General features: G+C 37.9%; 1 protein-coding gene across 10 annotated transcripts in view; it reads left to right on the top strand.

Moving 5' to 3' along the window:
* LOC137108762 (beta-1,3-galactosyltransferase 1-like) overlaps nt 1-26,872 on the top strand; it is a 100,275-nt gene that overhangs the window by 56,288 nt on the left and 17,115 nt on the right. For 4 of the 10 annotated variants that reach the window (XM_067493765.1, XM_067493763.1, XM_067493764.1 and 1 more), the window contains one exon: nt 22,976-23,012. The exons of 5 other annotated variants lie outside the window; for them this stretch is intronic. The gene's annotated coding sequence lies outside the window, so the exon portion shown is untranslated. Of the gene's footprint in view, nt 1-22,975; nt 23,141-26,872 lie in introns of those variants that run through there. One more of the 10 variants, XM_067493766.1, reaches the window with a different exon arrangement.

Genomic DNA, 26,872 nt, shown 5'->3' on the forward strand with positions numbered 1-26,872 from the left:
AACAAATACACAGTGGAAACCACTTAGTGTTACTTTCAGGTTCAGTTAGACTCTTATTTTAAAACGAGGTCTCTTTGCTTCATGCAATGATCTCTCCTTTCAACTTACCACTCCACACCACTACTTTACCTGTATGCATTATTTTTATGCACATGTGCACTAGTAAAAAGCGAAATAGCACACGGTTAAATGTATATTAAAAGAATTCTCCTAAAGAAATCTATAGCCAAACTATAAAAATGTCCAGTAGGTGTTCGGTGACTCGAATTGCTGTATTTTTGGCTGCTTGGGCCAGTTTAACCGGCTTGATGAATGGATAGGTGTAATTCACCTGAAAATGAAACTCACTTGTCACAGTAATTGTTGCCCCCTTCAAAATAGCTCAACCTATTATAGCATAGGAGCACATCATTCATAGAAACATGTGTTCTGCTGTTGTGCTGTTTTTTTCCAGCCCTCTGCTTCAGAAAAACACGCATTTATTTTGTGTTAGTGTGCAGCTGGAAAAGAAAGAAGTTCAAGGACTCAACAAAGGCTGAGGTCCCTCATGGACCTCCCTGCAGAGACAATGATGACTCTCCTCCCACCCCCAAGCGCCCACCTGCCTGCTTTCTTCCTGTCCTCCATTTTGACACTGAGCAATGAGACCCATTCTGACCTTGCAGTGACTTGCAAATATGCATCTAGCTACAGGAGAAATGCCTGCGGCTGACGATCCAACACCGGGACATGCACAAACGCCAACAAACACAGCGTCACGTGCACATCCAGTCATGCACGCACACACACACAGAGTACAATTGCAGTGGGACACTGTTTCTACTGTATGTCCCCTCTGTCCCCATGGGAGCTTCCTATCATCACAAGGTCCAGCAGTCAACGTAGCCCCTAGACAGCTCTGCCATTCAGCACTCCCTCTCTCTCCTTCCCCACCCATCGTACTTTCAGAATAATAAGTGTCTGCAGCAGTCACACCATGGCACCATGCAGCCCACTCAGTCATCAGCAGTGTAACCCCCACTCCTGCTCCTGTGCAAGCCCAATTTACAGTCTGTCTGCCTCCCAGCTGTCTGTGACGGTGCCGCTTTTGCTTAGTTGTTTATTTATGACCTCTAGCCCTCCAATGAAGGGCATTATGAAAGGGATTACACAGCCAAACGGTTTGGCTAAGACCCCACTGTCATTACTCACTGCTTGTCCAGGAAGACGGAGAGAGATTATCAAGGTGCTAGACTGTTTGATCACTCTGTGAACTCAAAGTATGTGCTCTTGCTGGGAAAGTGCTTCATCTTTCAATGGACACCTTAAAATGTGCAGGCCAATGGGGGCTTCCATCCACGATGGCAGCTATAATTGAAGTGGAAATGACAAAAGGGACTCTGAAGCCCCAGCTGAAAGGCCAGAGAGAAGTTAGAGAAACCAGCATGTAAATAAGGAAGATGAGGTCAAGGAAGGTTGGTGAGGGTGACTGAGGCTGAAGTTTTCCCACCTTGGAATAGCCATTGACTTGATACTAAACATAAGAAGCAGCAAACCTGATAAGTTACATTCAAAACCAAATTTTATTGATTGTCATTTGTTTTATGATTCTAAAATCATCTGTATCCTGATGTTCATAGTATTCTTGTTTGCAAGTTTGGTATTTTCAAACCTACTTGAAGCCCACAGTGAATGGTGCACAAGGCTGAAAACAAGAAGAAAGTTCTCCACCTGACAGGGTGCACAAAATATAATAACCTTGTACATGAAGGAGCCTTTGCAGTTTAGCTCTTATTACTGTATGTGTTTGCGCACAAACACACATGCACACAATGGGAAATATACTTTAGAAATAAATTCAAGGCATGTGAAAAAAACCCAGCTAAGTGCTAAATGGTTGCTGTTGTGAATTCGGCAGGTGTGCAGCTACATGACAGTGCAGTTAAAGTTAAAATCAGAAAAAAGTCCTAAGCTTCATCCAGCAGCAGTTTTTTTTACAGTGCAACAACACACTGTCCAAACTTTTTCAGCAGTTACATTACAATACAGTATAGTATTCTGGCATTTAGCCTTGATATGAGTCCACCAGGAGGAAAAGTGATGCTGTACATGCAAAGATTAGAGAGATCAGAGAGTTGTTAAAGGTAGTGTATTTCTGTGTGTGTGTGTGTGTGTGTGTGTGTGTGTGTGTGTGTGGGTGGCTGGCTGGCTGTGATGTGTCTTAGCTGCTTTACTTGCAGCAGGTGGGTGTGTGCAGTAACAGTAACAGTGCAGAGCTGATTTAAGGATGCGGACAGCCTTTTTAACGCTACGTGCAGGCTTACTCTCCTACCCTGTGGCTGGCTGATGCTTCACTGAGCTAAGCGCCTTGTTTCCCGTGGTAGGTTACCATGGGACCCTCCGCTGGCGGCAAGCTCAAGGACATAGCTCAGTATCAAAGCATACAGGAGAGCTTTGGAGGATCCCCTACCTCTCTCCATACTCTATACTCCTCTTCTTTTGACTCAAACACTTGTTCCACCTCCACTAGTTCAATTCAATGTATGGTTCAACAGCAGCTGACATTGTCTCTTGCTTTTTCTGTGTGTGATCGATGTATGCACGTGTGACCTTCACACCTGCTAGTAGAATGAAATGGGCCCTCCACATCTCTCGCAAGCATTCTTCTTTATGCCATTGATATTACAAAGAAAAGCTGTGATGCTGTGTGAAAGGTAAATGTAGAGAATGTAATCATTTGTAAATAATTTTAAGCCAATTTTTTTATTGAAATAGTACAAGACAACATATATCATGGCAACATACAGTATGAGACATAGATTAAAAACGTATTTTGATGGCAGCAACATGTCTCAAAAACAATTGCAGACAGGGCTATAGCTATGACTGTATTGCCTGACTGTATCACTCTGTAAATGTTTGGAATCTAGGGGAAACTGCTTGTGTTTTGAAAGCAATGGAGGACGTCATTTGGGGTAGGATGTGCTTAAAAAAAAGAGTTTCAAGTTTTGGCTTGTCAGACCACAGATATCAACTTCATCTCAGCCTCTTTTGAATAAGGATAGGACCAGCAAAGGCACCAGTGTTTCTGGATGTTGTTTGTCCAGAGGAGTATGCAGAGATTTTCTCTACAGAATCCTTTCAGATTTAATGCAGTGCTGCCCGAGGGCCTGAAGACTACAACCATTGAATAAAGGTTTTTGGCCCTATCCCTTGTGAAAATCTCTGGATTTTCTAAATGGTTGAATAATGTTACAATGAGCAGATGATAGCATGCTATAGTTATTTTTTATCATTTATTTACATTTTTTATGTTCAGAAACTTTGTTTTCAACATGCATTGTGATACATCATGCGTGTTGAACCTTGCCTCATCCTTACTTCTCAAAGAAAGCTTCTCTTGGATGCTCTCTTTATAGCCAATCGTGTTGCTATACATGTTGCTATACTCTTGTCAATTACTGTAACATTATAATTAGTTGTGAGATGTTCCACCAGGTGCTTTTTTTCCGATTTCTTTTTTTTTTTTGTGATGGTATCAAATTCAAAATGATCAACTAGTTAAAAAAGAGTTCTCATTTTCAACATTTGATATGTCTTTGTACTTTTAAGAGTCAAAATTGTTTTTTTATAACATTCGTAAATTATTTAAATTCTTCTTTCATTTCCATTTTACACAATGTCCAAACTTTTCTTGAAATGGGGTTTGTGTTTTGAAAAAGAATAAATCTTAATGCACATTGTTCCATTTTATGAACTGAATGCGAAGCTTTTATACTGGCAGTAATTCATTCATTTTGTTTCCTCTATGCATTTCCTCACTTCTTCTCCACCCGTCCTATTGTAGCAGAATAAATTAGATGTAACCACACAGTGTTTCGTGAGAAAATACAAAAGCACCAAATAAGTGGCCACTTCATTCCAGGGTGCCTTAATGCCCTGTCCAAACCAACAACACTTATGAAATATACATGGCAGACAAGCAAGATGAATATATCTGCTTGTAAACTGTGACCGTGCATGTGTGATGCATATCTGGACAGCTGCTGTCTGGGATGCTGATACTACCAGCACTAGTCTTACGTGGAATATTTACAGAGGACATGTGTGGAGACGTGATCAGAAGATGAGCCTGTGAACGAGGCTGATGAAGACCAATATATCTGTCTCACTGATCAAATTGGAATAAGACCTTTTTGATGAATTTTGAAAGCACAATTAGTAGAAGAGTAGAATTTTAGAGCCATAAAATCTTGCTAAGAAAAGCAATTATCTACTTAAGCATAATTAAAGCTTACTCAGTTATTTTTTCTTATAACAGAAGACTAAAACTTTAACACATCTTTGAACTCATACAACAGCCTACAGCAAGGTAAACATGTGTCTAAATTTTTGTCATGAACAAATCCACCAGCAGACTTTTGGTTAGGATATTTATACGAAAAACTCAAAAAACAATTAATTGAAACTACTGATCATATTCAGAACTTTACTGATTTAAGTGGTTAAAATAATCTCTAAATATAAGCCTATTTAAAATGTAATTAAAAATTTAATATGGAAATGCTATAAAATATTCTGTAATAGTTCATACGATGTATCACCCAGCTATAAGCCCTTCATCTAAGAAGGTTATTGTGCATGAAATGAGAGGAGGGAGTAAAACAAGCCTGGGTGAATAGGAGGGAAAATGATCTGCCATGCCGTGTAATGACATACCGTCCTACGCCCGTGTGATTTAACGCTGGCTCTGCAGGACACACTTTGTGCTCATGTAACGTACAGTGCTTTACATGTTGGGTCTTGTAAGCTGTTAATGACACAGGCACTGATGAGGGTTTGAAAAGTGATTAATTTTTCTCAGAGGAAACGTTTCCTGTCAAAGCGTACATGGTTTTCCCTTTCCACTTTGCACGGATGATTAACTCCCACATATAGATGACTTTATAAAGCGTGTCTGTACAGGTGTTTGTATTTATTTTGTCTGATTAGTCCTCTCCCCTGGATTGTGTGGGTGTATGCAAAATCTGCCTTTTACAGAATAGACATCTTGAGTTGTCAGGAAAGGGAAGACAGTCAGTCATCTGTAGAATTAATACATGTAAGTACATTTTAGTATGCATGTTATGTTATATCCAAGAATATCTAAACATTACACTGATAAAGGTTTCTTTAAAAAAATTAAATATTTGACATTGTCAAAGCTCACAATTTCAGTGCAACAAGATTCCTCAATGTTTTGATTTAGGTGATAAACTTAAACATTAGTCTTTGGGGAAAATAACTTTTTCCTCTCATCATGTGATTTTTTAAAAATGAGAACAATAGGATTAAATGAGGTTGAAGTTCAACCTTGATGAAATGGATGCTGGGATGCGTATGCAAATAAGTAAACAACAAGATTTTAATTTATCAGGACTCATTAACTTTTGTTGAAGTAAGAAACAAGCTTGATTTGTCGATACAGTGTAATTTTTTGCTTTGACTCCTGTATGTTCCAGACCTCACAAAGTCTAAAATTTATTTATGCCAACAAATAAGTTGCAGTTTTTAGTTTAAGTATATGTAGCTGCAGAACACCAGAGTAAGCATTGTCACTGTGTTATAAAAGTGTAAGGATCACATCAGCATGTGAATGCACCCAAGTGACATGCACTTGCAAACTGTACATTTACATGGTCTTTAATGTGCTGAGATATCGGCCTATCAGTGCATGTTTCCCCTAGAGAATGTTTGTTGGGTGACTCGTGTCACAAGGTAAGGTGTAGGCCAGGATGTCTGTTCATGTTTTATGTAGATAAAAACCTGAACAAAACAGCCAGAAAGCTAATGTGGTGTTGTTAGGATGGATGTATCTGGTGTATGCAGACATTTCACAAAACTTTCTATAAAGCTTTTATAAAGCAAATGAAATTGAGACAGATGCACATGTGACTCTTACCTGACGATGGCTGTTAGGTTTGGATTAGCAGGAAGATCCTCAAACCAAGCCTTTTTTCTCTTTGGTCTGTACCAACAAATGATAGTACTGCATTAAGCCACATGACAAAGTGTACCCAGAAAAAAATGCCACTTCATGTTGTGAATGGATCTGGATTTACATAAGAGGAAGGGAGAAAATGTCTTTCTTGTTTTCACTTTAGAGCAGATGGCCGGGTATGAATTATCATATGGAGAAAATTGATGTCTGAACTTTAAAAGCTGGCAGGAGAGAAGGTGGAAAATTGATGGTGAAGATTGAAGTGGAGGGAAAAAAAAGGGTCGTTACCTCTTTTTCTTCGTGTTTGAGTTTTCAGTAGCGGAAACAGCAGCTGGCGATTAGAGATGTTTATAACTTGTGCTCAGAAATACATACGCTTGGTAGAATCGCTAACTTTTACATGACAAAACTGTTTATAAACCTCAAAGAAACTACTGAAGAAACAAAAAAGTAGCATTTTTTTATTGTCATATAAATATACACATTTGTGGTATTGAACATTTTCAGTATTGAACACATCAGCCCCATTTCCTCCTTTCACATTACCTTTAATGCAACAAGTCGGGGCTAAGATATTTGCTTAAGGATTAATGTGGCCTACATGACTAGTGTGTCACTGGGTATTAAAGATAAATAACAGTCATTAAGAGGTTTTCTGCAAGAGCTTTGTAAATTAAACGTCTCATTTCACTCAGTGTACAGGGCAAGAGGCAAGAGTGTCATCAAGTGATCCAACAAGACATTGGGGATCACGCTTGCTAGCTTTAACTATTTAACTCATTTATAAGAAGAAGGAACCACACTGAAGCCGTCAGTGGTGCTAATTGTTCTGAGCTGAATGCAGAGCTGAAGAGTATTGGAAATCAATATAGTGGCACTTTGTCACGTACACTGATACATTGTTGGGAACATTTAGACGTGTAACAAGTGCATCAACTCCCACGCTCACACACCTACACTCTTGCCTTTTGCCTTTGCTAAAAGCTGTAAAAATGTCCTCACATTCATAGCAACACAGAAAATCATTTGTGTGTTGCATTTAGGTGTGCACCAAAATGACATGCTGAAATTACAGACATGAGGGAAAGAGCAAGTGTGCGTGTGATAAATCTTTTTGTCTGAGTGAGACGGTGAATCAGAGAATGAGTTCAAGAGTTCAGCAGTCGCTCTAACCCAGTGCTACGTCTCCACAGGAAAGCACCCGTCTTCTGCTGTATTGTGATTTTCTTCTTTGTGTGCAGGTAAACAGACAGCAGTAACATCCATGCAGGGAATAAGGAGGCTGCTGTGCTGCAACAGGAGATCATATAACTCCAAGATGGGTGTCACAGGGGACTGTTAGGTTTACAAAAGACATTTTATTGGCTGAGGTCAGAGACTCTTGTATTTCTTCTCCCCTTGCTCCAAATCCCCTGTGACATCTGCAAAAAGAAATCCACTTCTTGATATTTTTCTTCCTCCATGGCTTGTTCCACCAGTCTGATATTTTTTCTTTCTTACATACGCTCCTGTCTCCTTTTCTGTCCTGTCTTTACCTTTCCCTGATGATTCACATCATAATTTTTGTTATGCAAATGATACATATTCCATGAACCAGACTTTTTCTCTGCTAAAGCTGTAGCTATCCTTTCAGAATAAGAGCTCCAGGAGGATTATATTGTAACGATCTGCTGCATATGCAGTAAATTCAAGATGGTAAATTCAAGAAGAATGGCTCTATTTAAAAAAGAAATTTCAGTGAAAGTGTATAATTGGCATACAGTAGAATATTATTGACATTTCTTATTTAAACTTTTAATGCAAAGAAACATCTCGGTCTCGAGAATAAAAATACACACAACTGGCTAAAACTGAAAAACACATATTTATAAATCTTTTCCTCTCTTCTTTGATTCCTTCCCCTTTTCCTGAACACTTTGATGGCAGTAGTGTATGTGTTGGAGGCTCTGTTGGCGAGCCGTACCTCTCAGCCTCTCACGTATTCTCTTTGATGTCACCAGTATGTCGACAGTAGTCCAACCCTCGACACAGCCACATGTTCAAAGAGCAGTCAAAGATCCTGTGCAGCATCTCAGTTGCTAATGAGCCAAAGATGCTCCAAACGGCCGAGACATCTGATCTTTTATGTGATGTTACTGTAAGGTTTTTAGGGGGGGAGACTCTAGCTTGTGGTCAGCTGTATCATTTAATCATTGTATCATTTTATTTGATCTGAATTTTTATTATTTAGTTTTTTAATATCCAGAAGAAAAATGTCATGAGGGCAAAATTTATAAATACCTAATGATCCAATGCCAGGCATTGCACTTAGCACAATGCAACACAGCAGCCTGGAAATTACACAGATAAGAAACAATGGATGTTGTTTTCAGCTATTTCTATGTGGGGTGTGACTGTCTAAACCAGGGCTCTATAGGACAAGCCATTTACTCACATATGCGATATGCGAAAATTGGAGCGTGCAAATGAGAAAAAGTAAAATGCAAGTGAAGTCTCAGTAAGATGAGATTTCATGAAGGTTAGTTTACAACTGTACTTTGCCACACTTGACTTTTTACTGTACGCACAATAAAAACCAGTAAATAGTTATAGCACTTGTGTTTAACAAGTAAAACTTTCAGAATAATGGTAGCATCAGCTCTGCCTGCCGTCTCTCATCCACAGTAGTGTTAATCACAGCTTGTTGCCTAATCATTATTTACTGTGAAGTGCTTAAGCACGAAAGCTGACTGAATTTAGGCTACTGTAAATTAACCATTTAGCCCAATGTACTACAAATCTTAAAGCTGAGCAGGCTCTAATGGACTGTGTGTCTGGCAACAACCCACACTTCCAAACTCACCCCTCCTTCTGCCAGGAGTAGAAGCCTACATAGGGGTGAAACACGTGACAGAGAGGGAGGACAGAGGATCAGTGATAGTGACACCACCTCATTAATGTCAGAACTATTATTTATTTCATGTAGACTATATTTAATTTAAGGGTTTATGGTGTGACTTTACTGTTGAATAAAAAATGAATGAATTTTCTCAGTTTATTAGGGACAGCCAAAACGAAGTCACTCTAATTCAGCAGTACACAATACAAAATTGTGGAAGATGCTGTTGTTGAGCTATAGTGGTATCCAGACAGGGGATTCTCTACTTAGCCCAGCTCCATTGATATGAATAATAGAAAATCCTATTCGTAGAACACAACTGAAAAGCATTAAACACTACAGCCTCCAAAATGAAAAGACAGGTGAATCAGCACATATGGAACAGTTGGAACAAAAACTAAATATTTTAGGCAGTTCTTCATGAAATGAATATTTATTAGAGTGGAGTAGTGTCAGAAATGTTAACCTAACTGGGTGTATTTGTTTTATTTATTACAAATTACAGTAAAGTATTTTTTTAAGATATTCTTCTTGTTCTTACTTCTAATCTGTTTCTGATTTCAATATTTGGCAAAATTCTCATTATTTATTTTAAATTCAGAAATTAAATTATTCATGTAAGTTGAGTATATTTGTCTTACTTGTTACTGTGTTTCATGCGAGGCCAAAACATATCTTGATTATATATCTGTGATTGGCCTCTTTGATCTCTAAAGATACACATCTTTTATTAAAAAACCCATATTGCTCCAACACTAATCTTACTAGCATTCTTGCTCACTGCTGTGACATTTGTGTCTAATATTTCATGTCATATTTTAATAAATGTTCTTGGCAAGTGGTGTGTTTTATAGAATATGGGACTCAATATGAAACCATTTCACCTTTCAGTATTTCATTTAGTTGAAATGCAATGTTGTAGTTGTGTAACGTAATGTAATTGTAGTTTCCTAGACTCTTTCAGTGCCATAATAAATTTATGGTGCAACCACCAAGTAAGAACCACTGTAAAAACTACCTCCTATTGGAAGACAAAAAGAAATAAAGCTTTATATTTTATTAGGCTCTACAAATGTCAGTACTGCTCAGAAACCTGGCCTGTTTGGGATGAACCCCATCTACCACTGGCCATGGGAGAATTCTTCCAAACACAAACCCTTCATGAAGCAACATAGTTGACAGGACAAGGTCTGCTGGGTTTTCGCAGCTAAAACACGCGCTGGCTTTGTCGTGGCAAAAATATCAGAAATAATTGGCCATTAGTGTATCTGTGGTAAAAGAGCATAATGAAACACTGTTTTAAAACAACACTGTTGTTTGTCTGCAAAGGGGTGTACATCATTCCATATCTGTGTCTATTTGTATGTTTGAGGAAATGGTATTAGAGAGTGACATGCACAGTCATTACTACACAGCAGGTTACTGACAGGGCATTAGGTTTCCTGGCTGCAGAGCCTGCCAAATTGTGCTCGTTATGGCATCACAGTTCAGATCCAGGCCTGATTTGCTCGCCTTTATAAGGCTGCTGCTCATTGTTGAGAGAATCACATTAGCAATCAGACAAACAAAGGTTATTAACCAAAAACACAAACTTACAAAGGATTTAAGACCAGAGTGTAAGCAGTAAATATTGACACCCTAAGTCACTGAGCCAAACTCAGAAGCACTGCTTAGACTTTTTGTTTTGTTTTTGTTCTTTCAGCTAAATAAGACTCAGGGTTGAACCCTGCACAGTGCACGTTTACAGTTTGTGCTACCTCCATCTTTTCTTTAAGCCTAACTAGCCTATAGAGCTACACCCACAACAGGGAACATCAACTTTCAGTTATACTGTATTAGATAAGGAGGCAGGAACTTCCACTTGTGTCCTGCCCATTTTCACATTGATGTAATTCCCAAGATTTTATTTTAAAATGTTTGATTTTTTCAGGTGTGCCTAGAAGCTCCTTATGAGGCCAATTAGGAAATGGACTTTAGGTTTCCGCTTCTCTAAGTGGTGATTTAGTCAGGGCACAACAGCACAGATGGCGCCTACGGTCTCCCACTGTGTCAAGTCTGTAGCTTCACCAATTTGCTTCAGGACATGCAGCAACTCTTTTAACTGATTCCATTCCAGTGCTGTTTACAAAAATTCTATTCCAGCATTGGCCAGTACCTGACACAGCTTTAGCTGATCACACTGGAGCACTGCCTATTATTGCCTCAGTGTGGATATTGGGTTGGTAGTACCTGGAATGCCTCTTTCTCCAAATGTTAATTTATTGGGATGTTTTGTGAAAGTAAATAACAAAGTAATAAGTTACTGTCTTGGAAAGTGATGTTGTAACTAAATGTATTACTTTAATGAACAGTACTTAGCATATGTTACTTTGGACAAGCAACTCCCGACATGTCCAACCCTATTTCTTGACAAAGTGCCACTCTAGGTCTCTGACTAGTTCGTCTATGTGGACCCCCCATGCCCTGGGCATATGAATCTGTTGGATTATATAAACTACACAAACAATCAGTCCACATAGTTTTACAGCAGTATTGCAGAGTGTGTATCTTCCCCTCTCTGCAATCAATTTTTACAGACACTAGCTATAGAGAACACTATAACCAACAATTTACTCACACAACTAGTATTATTCCTGATAGGTGAAAAAAGACCTGCTGCACAGATTGGACTTTAATCAGCTTTAGTTTAGCTAAATATTTTTCAAACTTTTTACAGTTGGTGACTTACACAGTGAACTTACTGTGTACCTATTAGTAACAACGGTGTACCTCCACAGTACCCATGCATACATATTTGTTGTTGCTTTAAAACAATAAGCAATCTTTGGGGAATAACAGGGTAACAAGATGAGAATAAGAAAAATACCTACAGTGTAAGTATTTTGTAGTTATAGGTTACTTTAAATTAATACTTTAATTGAATATTACGTGATAGGAGCAAATTCTTAGGGTGTAACTACAGATAAGATGAGAGTAAGAGGCAACACTTCAAACCTATTACACCTCCACTTCAAAATATTACACCTATCATGTAATATTTAATCATTTATCAATACTTTGTTTATAATACAAAAGATCAACTGAATCAAATTGGTTTTCTATACTTCTAAGCAATACAAATAAAAGCATAGTTGCTATTTATTTTTGTCAAAATTTAATTAATCAAAACTTTTGTTACCTGTTGTTATACAGTAGGTACGACAAATTAGGACTGTAATTTAAAGTGGAGCCTCTTACCCTCTTTTTATTTCGTAAATATTCGCACTTAGTACCCATTAACTACAAAATCCATACACTGTAGGTATTTCGCCATGTAGTGTGACCCCACCTCTCACCCAATGACTGTTGGGGCAAGCACCACCTCTACATGACCATGAAAATGGAAAGCTGTTATAGATAATGAATGGATAGAGGGATGTTTTTTATTTAATGCTTGCTATTTATGTATAGAAATATAAGAGTCAATTAACCCCTTACAGAGTCAGCTGTTGTTAGTAGAACTCAGGTTTTTTATTCAAGAATTCACATTTAAAATTTAATTTGAGTCCTGACAATATATATTTTTCTTAACAAAAGCACCCAGTTATTTCTCCTTCCAACTCAACATTTTTAGATACTATCTGCCCTAAGTCTAATCAATACCGTTACATTAAAAACACCATCACCCTCTAAGCTCCTAATTTGGTCTCATGCATACCACAACTACCATAACTTTGGGAAAGAGGGTTAGCAAATGGTTAACTTATTAAAAAGCTTAAAATTTTGTGCAGACAATGCACTTCCTTTGTGTTAGTCTAGAGGATAAAATAACAAGCTATAAGACAGTGGGAGAAAGAACTATGCTATTTTGGAAGGAAAATGAATAGTAAATGGTCTGGACTTATATAGCGCTTTTTTACCTATTGATGCTCAAAGGACTTTACACTGCTTTTCATTCACCCATTCACACTGACACACCGATGGGGGAGCTGCTATTCAGCTGGCAAATACTTACTGGGACTAAGTTGCTGTTCAGTGTCTTGCTCAAAGACACTTTGACATGTGACCGTAGAAGCTGGGGATCGAACCAACAACTGTAGGATTGGTGGACAGCCACTTTAACTCCTGCACCACAGTTGCCCAAACGAGAGGAAAAGAGTGATATTGAGTTTATTCAGAGCTGAGGTAGCTCAACTGTTTTATTTCCTCCTACATCACTGCTGCTGTAGAAACAATAAAGCCGAGCTGACAGCTCTCACTAACTGGGAAGTCAAATCAAAAGTGAGCTGTGACCCCAGGCTGTGTCTCACGTGGATCACCTGCGATTTCCAGTAGAGCGCCAGACTTTAGTGAAATATATATTCCCTACGCCCTGCCTCAGGCTGTAGCTGTCACAAAAGAGGCATATACAAAAGTACAGGTGTGTCTTAATGGATCCCAGACAATGTACTGTTGAAAGGTTGAGTTAATGTGCAGCATTCAAAATCCTTAGGTAAAAATATAGAAGTATTATCAGCAATTTCTCTAAAAGTATCAAAGTAAAAAGTTGCAAAATACAGTAAGATGTCCTCTGTGGTTAAATGTATTACCTTATGTCAGATTGTAAATTCAGCAGTATTTTAGTGTTGTAGCTGGTTTAGGTGGAGCTAGTTTATCTGCTTTGCATACAGTTTGTTAGTTTATTTGATTGGTTCTTAACCTAAGGATCTAGCCCCTCAAAAGGGCCTCAAGAAAAATCTGAGGGGTCATAAGATAATTAAAACAACACTCCTTTACACACATTTATTTTCATTTCATATTCCATTCAGAGGTTAAGAAGGGAAATCATTATTTATTTCAACAGTCTGACGTCCTTGACAGTGGTCTCCAGCTAAACACTTTTTGTAACTTGTGTTGAGAACAGTAGTTGTGTGGACAGCATTTATGTAATAATTCACAGGATACAATATCTTTTATGTTGTGTAAAATTTTGCACAATCCTAATGCTAATATCTTTCCCTCTGACATGCAGTAAAGTAAGAAATATAGTCATATAAAATTAAAAGTAAAAAGTAGAAATTTATCTCAACCCCACCTTCAACGCCCGCACCCATACACACATGTGCACACACACATCCTCGTTTAGTATACTTTGGTGACATTGACCAACTTTTGAGAGATAAGCGTGTATTCTTGGTCTCATCCCTTCTCGCTATCTGCCATATACTTCTATCATGTAATTAAATCTAATTGCACATTCAGAGGCGTACCGCTTAATGGGTCTCTCTAATTGGTCCCACATTAGAATCTATAATTACCTTAGTGGCTGCAGGATAATGTGTTTCACATCATCACCGTTAGTCATTTTTAGCAGAAAAAGTTTTTAAACATCAACACTTACTGAGGTCCTTCTCGATAAACGTGTGCATTCATGCATGGATCGTGTATTGTGTACTATTGTGTGATTTTGGGCTTAGGCATATGAGAGCAACACAATACTGTATGCACCACCTTCATCAACATACTTTAAGCGATTAATATTGTTAGCATTAAACAGTGATAAAGTGGTTAATTTAAATAACCAAAGAGTGAAGACTTATGATGTTTCCTCTGTGAAAATTGTATTATTTTATAGTTCTGTCATGAATTAAAGAAGTAATAAATGAATCACAGCATATCATATCTTGAGTATATGCTACATTCACCTAAGAATAACATCCAAATGATAAGAGTGATTTTAAGAACAAGCAACAAAGCACAGGCATCATGCACTTTGTCAGTGCACATTAACTCGTGTTAAGACTCCTCCACCTGGAGTTTGTGATAAGGTGAACAGTGAAGCACACATTCACATTATCTACAACTGGAAAATGATAAGGTGCATATAAATTATTTTGACAATTCTACACGGGGGCAAACAACACCTGTGTCCCATCTGTTAATGTGGAATAGTCACAGGTATTGTGTGGATTTAGAGGGAATCAATAGCTTGTCTGCACTAAACTCTATATTCACAGAGTAGCTTTTTGTTTCCTGTTCTCGTCACTTTTAAGTAAATGCACTGTGCCAGTATAACTCTTTCATTGAGTTCAAGATGAAGTCAAGTATAGGAAGGCCTGAAAATAAGCAGCACTAAAGGGCCTGGATTAATCAAGCAGCGCCGAATCCCTCACAGGAGTCCCACTCTACAAGTTAAACTTATTTTCTATTATTCATTTAAGTGGGTTTTATTATTTATAAATTCAACATTTTATTGCTTAATAAATACATTGATTGTGCTGTTCTAGTAAAGAATAGCCTTTATAATTCCAGACTGCATTTTTTGATTATTCAGTACAAAACTTTTAAAATATTTAGTTTAGTGTCACGTAAGACACAGAAATGCATCCTTTTCACACATTTGAGAAAGTGGAACTTTGACATTTTGCCTACAGTAATTTAAATAAAATAATAATTGACCCATGACTTGGCCGCAGCAGCATGTGAAATCTGCAATCTGACAGTTTGATTAAATTCTGCTAAGGCTGTGGTTGACGAGCTCAAATTCCACAGTTAGAAATGTTGCTATTTCCTGCTTCTAAAAGCTTACAAGGACTTTGGATTTGTATATGATTTCTTTTGCATCCCACCGAAGATCAGTCACCATTGTTTTTCCACTATCGGAGAAGTAAATCAGTTTTCTTTGAAAGAGAACTGCAGAGCAGCATCCAGTATAATTCTTCCCACAGGGACAATGATGTGTGTTGCATTGTTTAAAATTTGCACTTCAAGTCCTTGTCCTAAAAGCACCAAATTTTTCTTCACTCTGAGATTTTCTGGTCAGTTGGGGCTAATTTTATACTCTTTATACTTTGATAAATACCGACTTTGAAGATCTTTTAAAAGAAGACCTCCTTTACTTTCAATTAAAGCTTACTCACAGCTGCGTCCAAATCAATTTTCACACCAGACTGGGCAAAGTCTCAGTGCTTAAGAGCTTAGTCATGCTGCCTGCCTTTGCTTGAGGAAAATACAGTATCTAGCAATCAATAATGCTTCAAGTTCAAAGGTCAAATCCATTATGATTTCTACAATGTCACCACAGTATCAGATGTTTAAGGTCAAACAACAGAAACTCCAGGATCTGTCACACCGCAGTCCTTCTACTCTGGTCCTTACCCAAACATTAACTGACCTGAATTTGACCTAAATTGAGCTTCTGCTAAACGCTGCTGTGGGGAAAATAAATCGTATTTTAATTGATTATACTAGTTATTGTGATGTGTGTGTTGACCAGCAGAAAATGATCTTTCTTACTCACCTGAGGTGAACTGTTTACAAGAAGAGCAGGTTCAGAACAACAATAGAGCATATTTGATGAGTGGGACCAGATAATGCTCTCAATTGCTCTTCATGTCTTTCACCTGAGATGCTTTGTTTTTTGTAGCTGCCCCTTAAAATGCAAGTCTATTTTTTTCCATTTATTTCAACATTATATAGAAATATTATGTAATGGATAATATATTTTACTAGAGCTATTTCTTCAAGGCATAACAGTATAGATCTTACCTGCTAGATGATACAGACATCCTCTGTTGCCTTTGGATTCACCTTTGTCCTCCAAATGTCCTTTGTCTCTATTTTAAGTGCAGATCCCTCGCCATCATTAGCTTGCACTTCATCACAGATCACACTCTTGAGTCTACTGAGCCAGTCCAAGTAAAACCTAGCTCAAGGGTTCTTAAATCAGCTCAAATATGAGGACTCATCAGTTAACTTCCACCTCCGTAAGACAGCACCCACAGTTCAGAAAGTATGCAAGGCAAAGTTTAAATGTGGTGGTACTGTATAAAAAGACAACATACGTCACGGCTTTACCCCTGTAAAGCAAGACGACACAAGGAGACATCTGAACGAGTTGAGTTATAATTTACAGTTGAATTTTTTTAGTTTTTTTTACAAAAACTATTTGAGCAAATAATTTCCCTGGGATGTATAATCCTACTTCATATTCATACACAGAGAAAAGAAAAAGAAAGACTGGAGGGAAATTAAATAAACTTGAATTCCTGCTGAGTACTGAAACCGGTCTGAGGCTGAGCTGTCACAATGACACTTTTCCCATATACGAGGCTGTGTGCTTATTTCTAGCTACCTCGCAGCCAATCTGCTCATACAGTGTGTAAATCAGCAGATTGGGGCCAGTCAACACAGAGCTCAAGTCTGAAATACATATGCTTAGGTGGGGATGGTACTGTGCAAGTGGGACATCCATTAAACATCCAAATTGTCTACTAGAAAGTAATATTTTCTTTTTTGGAGAATAAATCTGTGATGACACTTGCAAGGTTTTTACAATGAAACTGTCACTGATTTAGTATTCAGTATTTAAGGATCCAAGTAAGGAGACAGCCAGTGGAGGGTTTAATGTTAAGGAGATTTTGTTGAAGAACAACTGAACATCCCTCAGCAAGGAGGACAGGAAATTACACACAGAGAGAGGTAAAAGACTAAATCAAAACCGTAACTCAGAACATAAACCAAAAAGCAGAAGTGGGGGAAGATAACTAAACTACAACTGTACCGGGGAAAACGGGATACATACAGGAGGAAGTGTCAGACAGAAAGCAACAAAACCAAAAAGGGACGCACACAGGGATCCGACAGAACCGTAGCTTATATCATCAAGACACACTAGTGCAATGGTAAATTAACAATGTTGGGGAAATAACGACGAAGACAAATGGGCACGGAACTGAGGGGAAAGCTGGGTTTAAAAGGACAGGAGAGCAGGCTGATGACCCTAAAGACAGAAAGTAGGCTGAGGGGCTACAAAATAAAAGCTAGAGACAGGCAGTGAAGCTGGGGAAAACAGGGACAAATTAAACATAGGGAACACGATTGTGACAGAAATGTCCTGTATGCAACACCAAATCAAATAGTGTCAACCCATAAATACTTAAAACTAACACTGCTCCTTATCATTGTCCAACTTATTGTTGGCATATGTTTAGACCTGCTTTACTCGTGGATTCTGTTTCTTCACTGTGTCTTGTTGCTGTTTGCAGCTCCATCGACCCAATTTTCCACACAGGCATCATTAAAGTTTCATCTTATCTTAAATCTGAAAGGCGAGAAGGAGGAAGCAAGACAACAGATCAGAGAGTTAATCACAGCCTACATCTCGTAACCAGTGTCCCTACATGCACCACAGCCAACTTAAGCTCTTTCAATTGAAACCTGAGATCTTTACTTTATTGAAGAGTTCTTAAAAACTTAAAATTTCACTTAAGTTGTTTACCTTTCTTTCTTTATGTACATACCTTTCAAAACCTTAGTTTGCAGGACATATTACCTGGAAAACACTCATATATTAACTTTTAATTAGCAAAGTTCCCTTTTCTTCAGTTAATGCTTCTAATTAATGGAACATTTTTACTTCCCAGCACATGGGCATATATTGCTTGCCCTTGGTTACTGTTTCATGCCATTTATTTAATGCCATTAGTCTAAAACGCCTACTTCCAGTGCATAACGCATTTGCTAATGTCATTATTCTACCTACAAGAGGTAATCGGTGATTAAGAGGGTGAGCCATTAAAACACAGTGACAAGTCTTTTTAAAATAACTGTTGCTGGTGGAATTCTGTTTGCAAGCTTATGAAAAAGTTAGCTCCTGGGGGTTATATTATATTATATTTTTCATTTTCCACAAATAATACACAATATCCCAACAATCTTTGTCTTTTCTTGTTTTAAGTTTTAAATGTATCATCTTTCTCAAAGTTCTAAAAACATTACCCCATAATGACAACATGAAAGAATTTTAAGCTTTATAAAAAAGGAAGGTTTTAAGCCTTAAAAGTCTTAAAAGTAGAAAGAACGTCTGCCTGGATTGTGAGCTGGTTCAGTAGTCTTGAGCATTTTCATTTAATTGAAGGCTTTTTAGGGACTTATAATCATCCCAAAAGTATCTAGAAATAACAAATGAATGGACCAGTTTTTCAGCATCAATTTGAGAGTGGATGCTCCTAATTGTGGCAATGTTCAGTAGGTGGAAGAAGGCTGTTGTAGAGATTTGTCAAAGATAACGCCAAGGTTTCTCACAGCAGTACTGGAGGCCTAAGTTATGCCATCTAAAGTAACTATATTGTTAGACAGCATATTTCTTATATTTTAGGGCCAAATACAATAATTTCAGTTTTGTCAGGCCTTTATGTCTTTTAGGCATGATTGATGCAATTTGTACCAGGCTTTGGACTGGCACTGCACAGCCAGATGTGTGTGGGCTGTTGGGTGTTGGTTGTGAAGAGTGGAGCGCGAACCTCCAACCCTATGGTCGGTATGCGGCCACTCTACCAACCGAGCCACTGCCTCCTGTCCTCTATTAGTGATGAATAATATGCTGTTCTGGCAGTGCAGAGGGATTTTTAGACATTATTAAACTGTTTTTCCAGGCTAAATGGTATTCTTCTAAATTAGTGGAACACCACTTCCTTTCTAACTTGTGTGATGCCTGCTTTACGCTGCGCATTTTTGAACTGAACCATGGAGGTCGTCTCCTCTGATTTACTGCTTTCCTTTTAGAGGGGCAGTATATAATATCATATGCAGTGAGGCTGTGGATTCATCAACAAGATAATCAACTTGTACAGGAGTAAAATAAAGGTGGCTACTCATCACTGTATTGACAAATGGTGGTGAAAATGACAAAAAAAGAGTTTCCTTAAATTTGTTCATAGCATTTTCAGATAAACATCTGCTGTAGTGGAATCCTTTTTCTAACTGCTGTATATTCCATTATTGTAATAATGAATTAAATGGAGTGTTGAGGTAGTTACTTTCAACATCTACATGAATTTTAACCCTTAGAAGTCCGTGATCACAACAGCATGATCAAATCAAATGATTGGTTTGATGTTAAACATCTTTTAATGTGGTACATTATGGTAAAATCCACAGTTTTCAAAAACTATGGCAGATTCCTAAAGTCACCCACTATGACTTTATCTGTACTAAATCGGATAGAAAATTAGAAAATTCAGTCAAAAACTCAGAATAAGGGACTGGAGGACGGTACACAATAACAAATAGAAGTGGTTTTTGAATTTTCCACTATGCGTGTGAAAGGCTAAGAGCAAGGCTAACTATGTTTAGGTCTAAGGTTTATTGGTAAGCTTGAGTGGAAGATTGCTGCTACTACTCCACCTCGGCCTGTGCTTCAAGGAATGTGGACAAATTTGGAAAAAGTTAAGCACTGGGACTACTTTCTGGATGCACTGTAGCTTGTCCGCATGTTCAGGAGGCTTTCAAAGACGGTACAGATTTTAGATCAGTCCTGTTTTGGAAGCACTCAGTCTGCTCAAGTACAGAACAGTTAAATTAAAAATGAATCAGAACTGGATGAAATTTTTTGGTCGATACCAATTCTTTGAAAATCATACTTAATGTCAGAATGGAATATCTCTAGCTTTGCCTTTGTCTATTGCTTCAGCTTATATTAATTTCAGTTAAACTTTTTCAGACTGAACTTTTTTTAATGCATTGCCTCATTTCACTATGTTCACTACACCCTTAGTGGCTCCCTCTGTTCTGAGAGCTGATCCTCTCTATACATGAAGTTATTGGATAACATGTGTGGGAGATATTAATATGTGCCGTTGCTCACTTCACTCATCCGATTCCAAACAATGAGTTCTGTGATTTCACTCTACTATAATACATAGAAATAACATGATTCGCTAATGGGAGATGTTCCTTTAGATCTTATTGGAAATATTTAAAAACCACAGCACATATTGTAACAGTTAATTTCTATTTCTTTCTGTTGTAATGTTATATAATTGGAAGAATGAACTTTGTGCCTGGTGCTGGGAAGTCAGACAGCTCCTGGTATCTCTCTCAGATGTATTACTTGATTCAGCTGATGTATGGCCCATAAAGTCTTTGCAGGCAATAAAACAACAAGGAGGATGTGATACAAATGTGCACTGTATAGCATAATGTTTGAACAGATAGCAGCTTCCTTCTTTAACTCCCAGCTGTGAAAGCTGACAGTCAACACACATATAATACAGTCTGCCACCCCCTCTAACACAGCAGAATGAATCATTAGAGTGATACGATAAAGTGCTCTTAGCATCTTCAGATTTAACTTCACAAGTGGTCACCTTACAGTTTCATAATTTACATTTCGTGTTATGATGTTCTTATTTGTTATGCACAGTTGAAAGGATCAACGGTACTTTATTTTAATGCGGCATCTTAATGTGCTTTTTGTGATGAAACTGGCACATTCACTGTGCATGAATCAGGTAACAGAAACCGAGGACTCTTGTGTTCATAGAACAAAAATACAAATATCACACAAGGTGATTAGATTTATATTTTTCAGAAAGTCCGTTTTATATAAGAAATTAAAAATTTAATATGATTACAATATAATAAAATAATCTGTATAAAATGCCATTTCATGTGAGAAAGTAGTACCATTCTGACATTTTCATTAAACAGGAGTTTATCAGTTTTTAACACTTAGCTAAGTCAGTAGTGGGACAGCCAGTTCATTGAGCTAATAAACTACAATAGGCTCCTTCATTTTGGATGGTATTTTGTGGATTTACTTTTGCATATAGAGGTATGGCAGTAGTGGCAGCTAAATGAGCAGACAAGGTACCAACTTCAGTTAGTCTAATTACGAGTGGATTCTACTTTTTACTTCAGTTTTAAAGGGGTTTCATCATAATGATGGGTTTCAGTATAAAAATTATATTACAATGCAGTTTTTCCTTTAATTACACTTTCTTTACTTGTTCAAAGAAAGAATACAACATAAACACAAACTAAGCCAACGTTTTCTTGATCTTTGAAGTGTCTTTTAAGTCTGTACTTTGTCGGTAATTTTGTTGAAAAATTATCTGATCTGTAACCCAAGAACTGTGATGCAATCTAATCTGTGACTTTTATGATCTGTTGCACTCTTTATGAAAAAAACATTACAAGGAGGAGGAGATTGTGGACTTGAACATGGCTAAGGAAAAGAAAGCCTAAGCTGTTTCAGTTCATGTGTCAGTTTTATGCTGGGGTCCTATTGGTGGATTAGGAGAATTAGGTCATAGCAGCAGTCCTACATTTCTGACACTGTCAAAAATTTGTCTGAAGGAGTCTTTGTTTGCAAGCCTATCACAATGTACATCTTTTGACCTGTCCTGGTGCAACATAAGACCACTATTTTTTAACCATGTCCAAGGATTGCCACATTTACGGTAGTGATCTGGGACAGCTAAAAAAGTGCACATCCATACCCACAGCTTACCGTAACAAGTGGAGGCAGAGGGAAACAGCAAGCCTTTACTATCTCAGCTTATCCTAAGCTAAGCTAACCACCTGCTGGCTCCATATTTATCAAACAGACATAAAAGTGGAATCAATGTTCTTATCTAACTCTTGAGAAGCTGAATAAGCATGTTTCCTAAAATTTAAAAACGAATTTTTCTTTTTCAGATCTTTTTTTGATGTGTTTTTTTTTTCCATCTAATTATGCGTGTAAGCAGTATTTTCCTCTCTTCTCCTGAAATAGCTGTTACTTAGTAATGAAATCTATCAAGCTTGAATACAGGGCACACATTCTCTGATCACAACCCTTATTATTCTCATTTCAGGTACATCTAGTAATTCGTCCCTTCATTAAATAAAATGACAATGAGAACTGTAGCAAATAGCAATTAGCCTGACTGAACTGATGCAAAAAAGATCTGCAAACTCTTAACATTGACAATGAGTGTTTTAATGAGTGATTTAATGAAAGCTACTATTTAGCCCTGATTATTGAATACTAAATAAAGCCCCACAGTGAGTGTTACACATTTGCCTCGATTCAGTGCAGCATTGAAAAAAATCTGAATTAAGACATTTGCATAGTTGAGAATTAGATATTCCCTGAAATATTCCATGGCATTAGCAGGTCATTTCATTCTTGCTTTAACCCCTCCTTCAGCCATGTGTAACCTTGTACATCAATTGGATGTACATTTTCAGATTTACATCATATTCCCCCAGATAATGATGTTTACAGAAGTTCCATCCAGTTTTATTACAGTCAAGCAGCATAGAAATGTCCTGTTTTTATTCTTTTTACAAGACATCTCAAAGTTAAGTCTTATGAAGTTTATCTCACTGATTTCGTTTGTGCTCTTTGGCAGTTGGAAACGAACCCCTGCTGCCTATTCCTGTGCTCAGGTAATGTGCTTCATTGATGCTGGACCTGCTGAGTTCAACATTCTTGCTTCCTCGGAGTGGCTGCTGTTATGCAACTGAGTAGTTTAGATCCAGATAGCTCCACCTTTCAAGAACTCAACCAAAAAAAGGTGAGGGAGGTGAGGGAGGGAGAAGAGGGCAGAGAATAACTGTGTCTATGTTGCGGGCAGGTGGAGAGTCTAAGGATGGGGAGGGAAGTGTTTCAGCCATTTCTGCTGCTGCACACAATCCTCCCCCGTAGCAAGCCTCCAGAACACCGTACTTAAAAGTTAGTGAGTGAAAAGGTGACAGCACATTCATTTACAACTTAATTGACACTTTTTCCCAAGTACACACTAAACTCCTCTTCTCCAATGTGATGAGTGGGTGGAGAGTTTGTTGTCAGGGTAACTGTTTCAGCTGGGCAAAAACACTTACTGTGATGTGTAGAAAAACAGTGCTGTGCATAGATTGAAAAAGAAACTTCATTTGCATGGATGTGAGTTTGTCATACAGCAAATGAAGGAAAATAAGTCTTTGTCCTCTGTTTGTGGACTTTAAAACTTTGTCTTTCCTTGTCTTTACTTGGTTTACCAGAACAAGATAAAGGTGCTGCAAAGAAACGTACACAGGCTTAATAGCGATACAGAAGATATGGCTCTAGACTCTAGATGAGACATTTTACTTTATGTGATTGAATATTTTCACTAAAATTGTTGTTGGTCCTATACAGAAAGAATTCTAGAATTTTTTTTCTGTATTTGCTATAAACCATCAGTTTTTTCATCAGACTGTGATTTCCCATTAAAGAGAGTGCACTTTCAATACATTTCTGCGATTTCACTCTTCTCCATTAAAGTGAGACTTCTGTTCCGTTGGACAGTGTGTAAAGCAAAAATAATATAACATATAGTAAACACAAAACATCTGAACCTTCATGCAGCAACACAGTGGTTATTGGACCATCTTTTATGCCAAAAAGCTTTAGTCTTGACCCATAATCTTTGCAAACGTTTAGCCATCCTCAGTTGTCACTTTGGTCAATGCTAAACTGTGCTTAAACTTTGCTTCATTAAAACGTATTTGCCAAACTTATCAAGTTCATCTTTACATCTTCATTAAAAACTATCAAAAAATAAGTTAAAAATTGTTTACAATCAGAAAACTCTGCCTGAATAATATCTGAGGGATCAAAAATGTTGCAGAAAGGCACTAAATAAATAAATAAAAGATAAAATAAAGTTTGTTTATTTGTTTTATCATGAATGATCAATTCAGTGGATTGGTAGAAGAAATATTTAAGTAATACAGTCATTACATAATTTTGGGGGCGGCTGTAGCTCAGTTGGTAAGGCAGTCGTCCATGGACCACAGATTCAGTGGTTCGATCCCCAGTCCTGACTATATGTGTGCTTCTAAGCAAGACACTGAACCTCCAACAGCCCATTCCCATCCCCAGCTGTGCAATGCCGATCCAAGCTCGGTAGAAATTGGGGAGGGATGCGTCAGGGCATCCGGCGTTTAAAAAAAAAAAAAACTGTGCCAAATCAACATGCAGACAATGATCCGCTCCGCTGTGGCGACCCTGAACTCATGGGATAAGTCGAAAGGACCAAAAAAAAAAAAAAAAATGTCATTACATAATTTTGCTCACTAAGTGTCTGAAACAAAAACACTGAATAAAAGCCGCACAAAAAGATAGTGTTACCTGATTTACACATTTTCCAAAACCTGTTATCAACATCACAAGTGAATTTTAAGATTCAGCATGAGAAATATGAGTCAGTCCGACAGAAATAGACCCCCTTGTGTACAGACAGCAAAGCAGTGAGAAGAGATGGCGTCACGGCTCAAGGACTTGGTGGATGCACACACACACACCAGATAGATCCAAGCGGCAGCAGCAGGTGTATAAAGAATGGAGACATGGGGTTTTGTCAGCGCTGCAGACTTGTCAGGATTGTCAGATGGAAAAGTGAGTGCAAACACAGGTGTTGTACAGACATAAGTTACTGTTACTGTTGTTATATTTGCTGAAGAACTTTGATGATGCATAAGTCATTGTCATTTATGCCTGTAGGTTATTACAACCAATGTTAATGTGTTATAGGTAAAAAACCCATAGCAGCTGTAATAATTGTCACTTATGCAAAGAAGGAAGTTGATGACAACAAGAAAAAGTCCTGTGACTTTAAGGTAGAACAAATTTTAGGCCACTTTTTTATTAAAACTAATAAAGTTGTTTAGGTGCCTCACCTGAACCAAACCACAATGGTTCTTTATTCACAATTGCATTCTTTTGTTCCCATAACAATGAAGGTCCAGTACACCAACTGTAATTAGCGTACTTTTTCAAGAGACTTTCCTGTAAGTCATAAGAGGGGTTAGGGTAAACTTTTATGTTTGGTTGTTTAGGTTGATTTGTTAGCTTGATTAATTAGAGGCAGCAGCCTAAACAAACATCCATGCTTGTGGAGGGGGTGAGTAATTGATCTGAAACTACCTCTTGAGAGGTGCCAAAATGTAGCCCCTGGAACTTGTCCCTTTTAGTACAAGCAGTTTAAAAGGAAAGTAACGTTTTGAGCATTTCACAACAAAATCAAAATAGATGCTACCAAATCATGGACAAAGTCATTAGAGGGTGAAAATGTGGGAGTTGTATGCCTTTATACCAGCAGCAGAGCAGCATTATGATTTTGGTATGTCTGTCCTTCTGTCCACCCCAGTCTCAAGAACGCCTTGGACGAACTTCTTCAAATTTGGCAAAAAGTTCCAACAGGACTAAAGCATTTATTTCGGTGGTCAAAGGTGAAGGTCACTGTTACCTCAAGTTCAGCCTATTTTTGTAAACAAGATACCACAGCAACGCCCTAAGGTTCATTACATCTGCCACAAAGGTCAACTTGGATTTAAGTATGAACTGATTAGCATATGAATCTGAGGAGACATGCATGCTAACTGCGACTTGTTTGCAGAGACATACAGGGAGATTCAGTAATTGTAGTCTTTTATGTAATCTAGAGTTAGAAAAATACAAGTTTTTAACTTGTATCAGTTTGCAGGTTGATACCTTGTAAATCTGATGTGTAACTTTTTGCAATCCTGACATACTGCAATAGAAAGTCAGGAAAACCTACTCCTAGATATGATTCGATTCCTATTCCCTATAGTTGGGGTCATGATGACCTCCACTTCTGCTCCTGCTGCAGGGACAATCTCTAGGTAACAAGTGTTCGTGTTTCATGTAAGAGGTTCAGAGTTTTTGTAGAGAGTTGGCCAGTGTGAGGAATGATCATGAGTCACAGAAGATAAAGAAACTGGGAAATGACTTGTGAAATATCTTATTCTGCTCAAATCACTGCAAGTTGTTTTTAACAGTACACCATGAACTATTAAAACAAATAAGTATACATTTACAGGGCTAACAAAAAGAGTTGGACTAATCAGTGATGCTGTGCGAAGTGGCTTTGGTTTCATCTGTCACATGTAGAACTAGGGCTCTTTGAAAAAGACGAAAGCTAAGTGACTCGTAAGTGCTTTTTATATCTGTATCTTTTTGCATCAGTGCCTCATTCATTGTTTGGTTGTTGATTAATTCAGAAAGAATTAGAAGAATAAAGTAGGATAAATTGCAGTACATTCTTCACACACTCATGTACTTTTCCCACAAATTTGCACGCACGGATATTGGACACGGACACATACACACACACAGAGCCATCTTTGACAAGGAAGGAGATGTCTCAGCACATCGATCCGTCGCACAGAAAAGACAGACAGTCCAGCAGCTAATCACACAGATGGATCTCCCGTCTGACAGCCGTCAGAAGCAGTCAGACTGCTACTAGATCACTTCCTGTCAT

This window comes from Channa argus, chromosome 23 (genome assembly GCF_033026475.1).
Source record: "Channa argus isolate prfri chromosome 23, Channa argus male v1.0, whole genome shotgun sequence".
Classification (NCBI taxonomy): domain Eukaryota; kingdom Metazoa; phylum Chordata; class Actinopteri; order Anabantiformes; family Channidae; genus Channa; species Channa argus.